Source organism: Electrophorus electricus, chromosome 2 (assembly GCF_013358815.1).
Source record: "Electrophorus electricus isolate fEleEle1 chromosome 2, fEleEle1.pri, whole genome shotgun sequence".
NCBI lineage: Eukaryota > Metazoa > Chordata > Actinopteri > Gymnotiformes > Gymnotidae > Electrophorus > Electrophorus electricus.
Genome location: NC_049536.1, coordinates 35,341,006 through 35,350,691, shown reverse-complemented (window position 1 = coordinate 35,350,691; position 9,686 = coordinate 35,341,006). Strand labels below are relative to the sequence as shown.

The window sequence follows — 9,686 nt, the reverse complement described above, 5'->3', positions numbered from 1 at the left end:
CAGAGATGGAATTTTATGTTGCTGTGGCCTCTATTAACATCGAATTCCACTACAAAAAATATAAAATATATGTCACTAAATTAAATGTGTATTTTAAATTAACATAATAAATGCATAATACATTAAACATTTACTGAAAATTAGGGAGCGGTTTGTAAATATATTTTCCACCTGAACCGTCCTTGCTCATTCCAGGCAGTCCGCTGTGGAGGGAGTCGTGCACGCTGATCCGTGTCGCGCGCCCCAGCCTACTGTGGGTAATAGAACATCTCTGGCGTGAGACGCGTTAGAGGCACGAGCGAGGACTACCGGATGGTCCGTCTGGATTCGTTTTAAAGGCTTGCAGACGTGGATAACGTCGACATTCGGAAGACGTGTCTTAGCACGGTAGGAGACGGTCATCTATCGTGTAAATGCGCTGTTGTCCTTCTCCGGTCCATGTGTTTGCTTAACGCAGCGGTGATCGCGGCTGGTAGACTCGAGCATGCTCTAATTTACTCGGTGCAGCTCTGGAATGTACCGTATCTCTTCATTAACTAGGCAGTCAAAGTTGGGAAGGAGCAGGGTTTCGTTATTTGAACGACTTACCTTGCCTATATGGGTTCCGACACTGTGGTTACTTGTTGAGGTTTCAATTAACATTAATTCTAACATGTTGAATGTTTCGGGGTTAATTGCGGAAATGCCAAAGATGGAGTGTTTGTTGTGGAAAATATATCATAGGAAAACTGAAGCCCAACGTTGTTTCGGCTAATCCATACATGCAAGTTAACTAACCAAACACACACACACACACACACACACACACACACACACACACACACACACACACACACACACCCCTGTAATTCTAAACCGACACAAACATGTTCAGTAAACGTTTTTCTGAGACACCTATTCAACACATGTTTTGGGAGAAGCTATACTTTTTTTACACTTGCCTGAGGAATTGCAGCTATATAAGTAAAACTGATCTGAATTCACCTGAAATTGTTAAACATGATATACCTTGACGTTTTCCTGTTAAGTTACGTCACCGTATTTAAAAGCAGTGTTTTTAATTAGCCGGCCGAAGTGTAAACGTATTCTGAACAGGAATCGTTGCAGTTCTGTGTTTCATCGGAGAAACGTCTCCTTGGTGGATGCCCTTGATAACGCATCACCTGGGGAAGTCTTCAGCACCATGGAGAGAGCTCTGCTTGTCGGAGTGTGGGATAAGGGCCGCATACCGAGGAAACGCCGCTTAACTTCACTTGATGACTTAAACCGTATTTCTTTACGTTGTGTAGATTTTAGACTTTATCTGAATGGATTAAGCATATTGATGGATAAGTATACACATTACAAAATAAATACCATTCTAAACTACCCATTAGTTTTGGCAGACCAAATGAACATGATTCTGTGTTTACAGAATAGTAGACTATTGGAGGAACAGTTCTCTAATATTAGAACATAGCACACTGACGCTGCATCCTATGTTATGTCAGATATTAACAGACACAGTTGATATTGATCAATGCTCTGGTGATCATTGTAGTTTACCATTGTCCTCCTTAATAGCTGTTGGTGAGACTGGGAGACATTAAGTGGGCACTGCCCTTAATCTGGGGCTTTGTGGAGACTCTGAAACATTCTCTTAGTCTTATTGTCTCACTGTTTTATAAATACAGCTGTGCCATAAAGGAAAAAAAAAAGACTTCCTGATCTGTCTTTGTTCCAAAAAAATTAAATTATTGTAGGTAATTGCAATGGCATTTTAATATAGTTCATTGCATTTAACTGGCTCTGGTCTTTTAAAAATGTTAATTCAGCTCGGAGACTACGAGGTCTTCCCGCTGGCCTTGTCTTTTTGAAAAGCCCAGCTGTGTTTTCCATCGATCTGAAGGGTGTCCAATTAGGCTCACTTACAGCATTGCAGCTACACGTCTGCCTTCCCTGTTTTTTAACAATCTGCTTTTTCATTAACATTCTCCACTGGCCCTGTGTCCGTGGCCAACTAAAGCAAACGTGTAAATATCAGCTGGAGCAAAACAACAATGCCGTGGATGTGTAGTGCTGCATCGCCTGGTGGGCATTTTCTCTGTAGGTCTGCTGTGAACACTGCAATACAAAGGAGACGCATTGCCTTTCGCCACATGTGGAAAAAAAGTAAGGTTATGTTGATTCCGGGCTGTAACGCTGGTAAGATGATGGTATTTCCTCTGTCATGCCTTTTGGGCAGGTACACTGCCAGCTGTCCCAGCCATCTCCTCTGGTTAGTGGAAACTGGCATCATTAGTGTCAGCGGGTCATGTCGTCATCCCCGGGCATGCGCTCTTCCGTTCATCAACAACGATTGTCACAGGCGACGCCGGCGTGGCACACGGCGTTGGTCACAGCTGCTCCCGGTCCACAGAGGTCCCAGTTTTTTATTGTGTCTCAGATATGAAAGTGCCCTTTGATGTGGGGGTACTTATTGCGGCAGCATTAGTGCTACCATAAGCTCCATTTTGTGGAAGCTGTGGAGCCTTCCAGTAACGCTTGGCATCAAATCAGTTTAATTTAATTTATATGGACATCCATGGAAATGCGAGAAGGAAATGCAATTTGCTGCTTCTCAGCTGTGGCTGGTTCAGCATAAGACGAAGGGAGATAAAATCTGGCGGGGTAGAGAGTGCTGGTCTGGGTCAGAGAAGATACCAATTAAATGGCTCCTCCTCACAAACATCTATGCAATATGGAATGTAGTACAAATTATATATATATATATATATATATGTGTGTGTGTGCACGTGTGTGTGTGTGTGTGTGTGTGTGTACATGATGAAGGTATAGCTGATATTTGTTCTCCTTGGAATCTTCATATAAACATATATTCTAGATTCTTGTTGTTCAGCTTCATCTATGTATCTATGTATCTGTATCTATCATCTATATATCTGTGGTCCATCCATCTACAATCATAGCACCACAAGGTCACGCACTAAGCATAGTCGATAGAAGCAGAACTGCATCAAACCACAGAAGACCCAAGATACAGACTGTGCAGAGGAGCGTCTGAGACAATCTAGCACCTAGTAGCAGGTTGCAAGATGTAAGGAAAGCATACATTGAGAGACACAACCAAGTGGAAGGAATCGTATACAGGAACGCATGCAAGACATATGAGCTGGACACCCCCAAGTCCAAACGAGAGGAACTGCAGAGAACAACAAGGCTGTGGGATCTCCAGATCCACACAGATAAACAAGTAGTGACAAACCAGTAAGACATCATGATGGTGACACTGTGTAGAAACAGCAGTGGCAGTACATGTGGTTGACCCAAGAGATGGAAATATCCAACGGAATGAATATGAGAAGTTGGTGAATACCAGGGACAGAAAGAAGAACTGGGGAGAATGTAGAGAAGGTTAACACCAAGGTTGTACCAGTGGCTGTAGGGACACTTAGCGCTGTGAAGGAGTGGAACCAGTGGATTCCAGCAGTGACAACATGAAGTCCAGGAGAGTGCAGTGCTAGGAGCAGCAGAAATACTGCACCACACCCTCACATAATCAAGTCTGTTGTAGAAGGACAGAGTGTAAGGAAGAAGATATGAATGCCCACTGAAAGGGTGAGAAAGGAATTTATGTATATATGCTTGTATTAGCTGTATTTCCTTTTAGCTCATCTAGTCTTTTTTTTTTTTACTGTAATTACACATTTTAAGTATGGGAGTTAATTAGCAGTGGGTGGCACATAAAAGTGCTATTTAAATCCTCTTTCCCTCGATGAAAGTTTATTATGGAACAGCTCTGGCTCTGTTCAGATGCATGACTTTCCCACTCTTCCTCATACTCCGTGTCCGTTAACAAAGGTCCCTGCCCTAGTACTGGACTTTTCACTCAGAGAAACATGCTATGTGACCTCCATTATGTTTTCATTTGTCTTGAAAGGTGCTTTGGCTGATTCTCTCGCAGAGTTAAAGAGATAAACAGGAAGGTTGCAGATAAGAAGCAGGCCCTCAGTCTCTCTATCACCAGCCTGTGTCCAGAGAAGGATTATAAGACACACACACAAACCCCCACATGAACACAGCACTCACAGGGCAATGTTTCTTCTGTAGACACAAGCCATCCCACTACACATCAGCATTAGCATGTGGATGAAGACTCTCCCATTACAGTATTTGAGGTGTGGCTGTGGGAAGATTTAACAGGGGCCACACATCTGTTTCATTTCACATCAAGTCATTTCACAATGCTGTGGAAATTACGCTGTTTATCATGTGTTTTGTTGTCGTTTTCAAGTATATATGACACTTTTTTCGTTCCCAATTTGAATGCAAATGCAGTAGAGCTTTTACATTGGTACAGAAGAAAACTCATAGATAATTCATATAGATAAATAAAAGTAAACAATAAGGTACTTTGTTGATTACAGAAGACTTTGCTGTGGTGGAAGTGCAGGCATTCTCTCTATCTCTCTATCTCTTTAACCCTGTGTGATATTGGCCCTTTCTAATATCTGCAGCTACAACACTATGCAAATAGAATTCTCAAAGAAAACCTAAATCAGATGTAAAATCTGGAGAATGAGGAGTTTCAGAAGCGTTTTGCTCTAAAGCTCATGACTGAGAAACAGGAATTCGGCTGGCACCGTTGTTCCCTGCAAGTATCCAGAAGAACACTTTTTTTGTTGTGCTATTCAGTCCTCGCATGGTTGAAGGTTAAGCATGGAGTTTTGTGTTGACGCACAACCCGGGCAGCAGCGTTGTGTAAGTGCGGTGGGATTACCATAGCCCAGGCCTTGTTGTTCCCCTGGAGGGGCTGTTTGTTGTGATTAGAGGTCACTTTGAGCTGGGCTCAGTGAAAGGCCTTTGCCAGTACGGCACAAGGTGTGCAGGTCTGCTTTCAGTTCAGTGCACCTGGAACCCATTGTGTCCAAAGCCCAGTGGCAGCATGACAGTGAGCAATGGGCCCTTATAGCACAGAAAAGATTTTTTTTTCCATCTGGGAAGAAGACAAATTATTTTGGTCCCTTTCTTCCAAGGAAGCAAAAAAAAGAAAGAAAAGGCAACCGCTAATCTGTCGATGTTCGGCAGAATGAGCAAAAAGGTCCCACGTAAGTGAAAGGTTTACACAGGCCCAAAATGTGGTCAGGTTTGGGTCTTCTTAATGGTGCATAATGTACCTGTGCTCACCCCTTTTAAAGCTAATGGGTTTTACTATGTCCATGGAAGACACTCATCTGCCTAAGTGTGCGGCGAGGGCTGATCCATCCACACAGACAGGTGAGGTCTTCAGCTCTGGCATGTTGCAGTACTGTATGGAGATCTCTGACCTTGTTAGACTGAAAAGGAATGGTGAGGGGCTCCCTATGGGGCATGCTTGGACACACACCTCCCTCCTGTCTGGAGCACAGCTATAATAATCGCTGTACTCAGGTGTCCGAGGATGACATTTATCTGGAAAACAGTAGCCAGTAATGTGCCTTGTCTTCCGGTCATCTGGAATTTCAGACTGATTATGGAGAATAAGGAAAATCCTCTTTGCCTCTGGCTTTAGCCAAGACTTGTTTCTTACATTTGGTTTTGTTTTCTGTCATTTGTGCAGCCATGACCATGTCAAGGCTGATTACGTGTGTGCAGAGTGCATCTCAGGGGCAGAATCTCATCTCAGCCCTACTCGCCTAGATTGCTCGGGGAATTGATGTGGCCAAAGGGGCTGGACTAATAACTAAGAGTGAGGAAAACGTGAATCATCCGTGGCCTGAGGCATGATTCTATATTACAGGGGTTTGGGGATGAAAGGGCATTGTTCAGACCTCCAGTGATGGTGTTTGGTATAAACATTGAACTGTGCATTGGACCCTAAAAGAATATAGCAGTGTTGCAACACTTTGTGACATTAACTCAGTCCTGACAATATAAATATAACCTGTGTGAATTGCTGTAGTTCAGCTATAAATCTGCCATCAGAAGCACCCTTCAGTTCAGCCAGAAAGTAAGATACTATCTGCCATCCACTTTATAATAAAGTGCAGTACTATAGTGCTAGTAGCTCCAAATATAATGTTAGGTCAGGTCTCTGGTGGGGAGCATAACGCATGATTTGTTTTATTTGTATGTTACTTTTGTGTGTCGTCTCGAATAACAAATTAGGAGCCATTTACATCCGTATAATCTTTCTTTTTAGAAGCGTGTCATGTCACCATTCATTAGCTATAAATATGTTAATTCAATAATGCAAATGTATCTCAGTAAGAGAGGAACCCAGTCAAAATACCCCAATAAGGGGAATGGATCAGTACGCGGAGGCTGATATACACATGTACCTGCCACACATCTGACACCTTTTCAGCTGGGTATTAATAGGTTGCTTAGCAACAATGCACAAGCACTTTCTTAGATTCCTTTAATCTTAGCTGGGGTGGGATTTAGACTGCTGGGACATGTTGGTTTTTTTTGGATGGGGTGCAGAGGTGCAGGAATGTCTAGGCAGGCATCCTTTGTAATTGAAGAAGAGTGCTGAGAAGGAAGTTTAGCGATTGGGGATAGTGCCTCCCCACTCCATCCACTTCACACCATTTCTGTTGACACCCTCGCTCAGTTTTCCCCCGAGTGTGAGGGAACTCGGCACAGTCTGGTCTTCCTCTCTGCAGTGGAAGTCGGGATGAGCGCAGCATGAAAACTCCAGGTGCCATCCTAACTGCCTCTGTCATTTCACTGACATTTGGAGAAAGATTACTTAGTCTTACCAATGAACGAAACCTCATTTGTAGCCAAACTGTTCTCCAGATTTCCACAGAATGATTATTTTGGGATGAGGCATATGTATGTAACACAAATGTCCTGTCAGTGTCTTTTACGGTGTAAATGTGTGTTGTGTTTTTTAGGTGTGTGTTGTGAACCATTGGTTTTGGTACTGCTGGGTCACACTGATAGTTGTTCATCTGCTGCTTTAGTTTAACATTAGTGGCCTTGTAGAAGGGGATTGATTTTATGCTGTAATTCTGTTGTGATTCCTCTGAACTGAGTGTAGGATTTGCCTGTAGACACAGAAGATGTCCAAGTGTAGATTTCTACTGTCATTGTGGTGTTTCCCCATTAATCTTTTAGCACCCCTCCTCCACCCAAGGGTCTCAAAAGTAAGTGTAACATTATCTCATTCCCATCTCTCCCCTCAGAGCCGCTCTGAGGAAGTGTCTGAAATCTCTGCTCGGAGAGCTATAGAGTAACACACTCTGTCTTTGTCTTTTTTCTCTCTCTCTCTCTCTCTCTCTCTCTCACTCACACACTCACACACACACACACACACACACACACACACACACACACACACACACACTTCACATTTAGCACATACAGACCCCAGGCACCAGGCCAGTAACTGTCTGCTGTATATTATTAAAGAAAAAGCTGTTTCCATCCAATCTGAAGGTAATGCATGCATAACAGTACTGTGATATCCAAAGGAAATAATATCTCAGTTCTAATGACTTTTGCAGAAGCCGGATATTTCTTTGGTGACACTTAGCTGCACAAGGTAAAATCTATAATCCTCTTTATTGGATGGAGACACCCATGGGAATTCCAGAGGCTCTACGCCTTTCCCTTAAACAGTGCTTCGGTATATAGAATCAGTGCACGTCAGCCGCTGGAATTTCTTTGTTCTGCATTTATGAATTTAGAATCATTTATGACAGATTTATTGTACTAATGCCTAAGAAAATTATAGAGTGTCATTACGGAGTGTTATATAGTAAGACTAATGACTTTATAAGTCAAATTCTCATTTTCTTTTGCTCAGGATATATTCAGGAGGTTATCATTTTTAGAGCTGCAGTTCACCCTCCCACCACTTTAACAGAATCACCTTCTCTGTACCTGCACTCATTGGCCATTGGCACAAACAATTATCTGCCCTTTTCATTACTGTTCAGTTTCTGACCAGGGACAACTGCTGACCAGGTATTGTTTGACCATTCTTCACACAGCATTAACATAAAAATGATAAGTGCCATGGTCGAGCATGTTGATCTATTGCAGGCATTTGAGGCCCAGCTATGATAGTGAGGTTTTCACATGTCAACATCACTCCCAGCCCTGTTATGCAAAAATATATAATCGACTAAAAGGAGCTGTGTAATTTAAGATATAACATGTTGTAAGGGTAATTTAAGTTGACCTACTACGTTAAGCTCATGTTGGCAAGAGGACAATGCTGAACAGGGCTAGAAAAAGCTAGCTAAGGAGCGATGTGTGTTTAGCCTTGATTTCAAGGTGACAGTTCAGATTTAAGAGGAATTGGTTTTACCAAGTTTCAATGTCAGTCATTTTCTGATTGCAAGACAGCAACCACTGATATGTAACAAATTGTTAGCACCAAGTAGAAGAGTTAGCACCGAGTAAAACGTTCTCCACCTGCTAATGGTGCATGCAGCCAGTCCCTTGTTTCTACTGTGACGTCACGATGTCTCGAGCTGAGACAACTCTACATATCTGTCAGTGACTTCTAAAACTGGTGAATTTCTGGAGATCTTAGTGGTTGTTTGTCTTTAAAAAGAACTCTTTCAATTCAAATCTGAGCCCAGCAAACCTCCCTTCTTGTTTCCGACTGCCATCATGTTATTGATATTTGAAAGTGAATTCCTTAACAGGGTCTATTCACACTTCCTAGATAACAGCAATTCAGAAAGGAATTTCAGTGCATGAGACAATAAAGGAGTGAGATGGCACTTATTTTGAAGGTGGGTTTCCCTGCTGGAATTAGAAAACACATCTTTTGCTGCAGCCTCTGGTCACGGATTAGCACAAAAAAGACAAAAATCAATCCCAGCCCAAAATGTAGCATAGTGGACCGACGGGGCGGAGCCGCACACGTGCGGACTGCCCTTCCTAAACCGATTCAGCACACAACTAGCCGAACGTCGGTTTAAACTTGAAATAGAATCCATGCTCTCCTCACAGTGTGTAATACACACAAGTTTCACATTCTGTCTTTGTACTACAAAGACTTCTGCGAGCACCATAAAGAACCCCATCTGGGTTGTTTTTTTTTTTGTTTTTTTTTTTTTAAGTTAATGGAGGATGGAAACATTTGAATGGTTGGGTAATGCGGTAAATTCCTGAGTGCTTACCTTGTGTGGGAATGTGGTGATGAATGCCACCGCACACAGCAGGCTCCTGGCCATCCAAGATTACTCCAGTAATGACCAGTGGAAGTGGCGGCCGCTTCCCCCTAATTGCCTTGTGACGGAGTGGAGGAGAATTCCGGGATCCCTGCCACTGCCTCCCTTTTGAAGAAAAGGTTATTCAAGGTTATTTGTTTTTGCAGGATAAATAATGTTTACATAGCAATCGCTTAAAATTTCCACAAGCCTCCAAGCGTATTCCCTTTTTCCAGCTGTTTTCATTGTGCTGATATTTTGCCTGATACAAATATCTGTAGTGCAGAAATGTCATAGAGGAACTCAAAGGGTACCAACAGTATAAAGCACAGAAGGGAGATACCTTCCATTACCAAAACCCAACATAAGCCCACAGAGAACATCGCAAAGGAACTAAGCATCCAAGACCTGAGAGGCAGAGCAGTTTGTGGTATAGCCTTGACAATGCATGTATAATTAAGGAATGATTGATAATGAGGATTGGCTGAAAAATTGATCATGTCAGTTGGTGCAGTGCTGGTGTGCGATGTTAACTAGTATTAGAGCAGTGAG

General features: G+C 42.6%; 1 protein-coding gene across 2 annotated transcripts in view; it reads left to right on the top strand.

Moving 5' to 3' along the window:
- Positions 1-220: 220 nt before the first annotated feature.
- The window catches only part of enox1 (ecto-NOX disulfide-thiol exchanger 1), a 44,660-nt gene continuing 35,194 nt past the window's right edge, over positions 221-9,686 (top strand). For both annotated transcript variants that reach the window (XM_027009601.2, XM_027009600.2), the window contains exon 1: positions 221-387. The gene's annotated coding sequence lies outside the window, so the exon portion shown is untranslated. The remainder of the gene's footprint in view (positions 388-9,686) is intronic.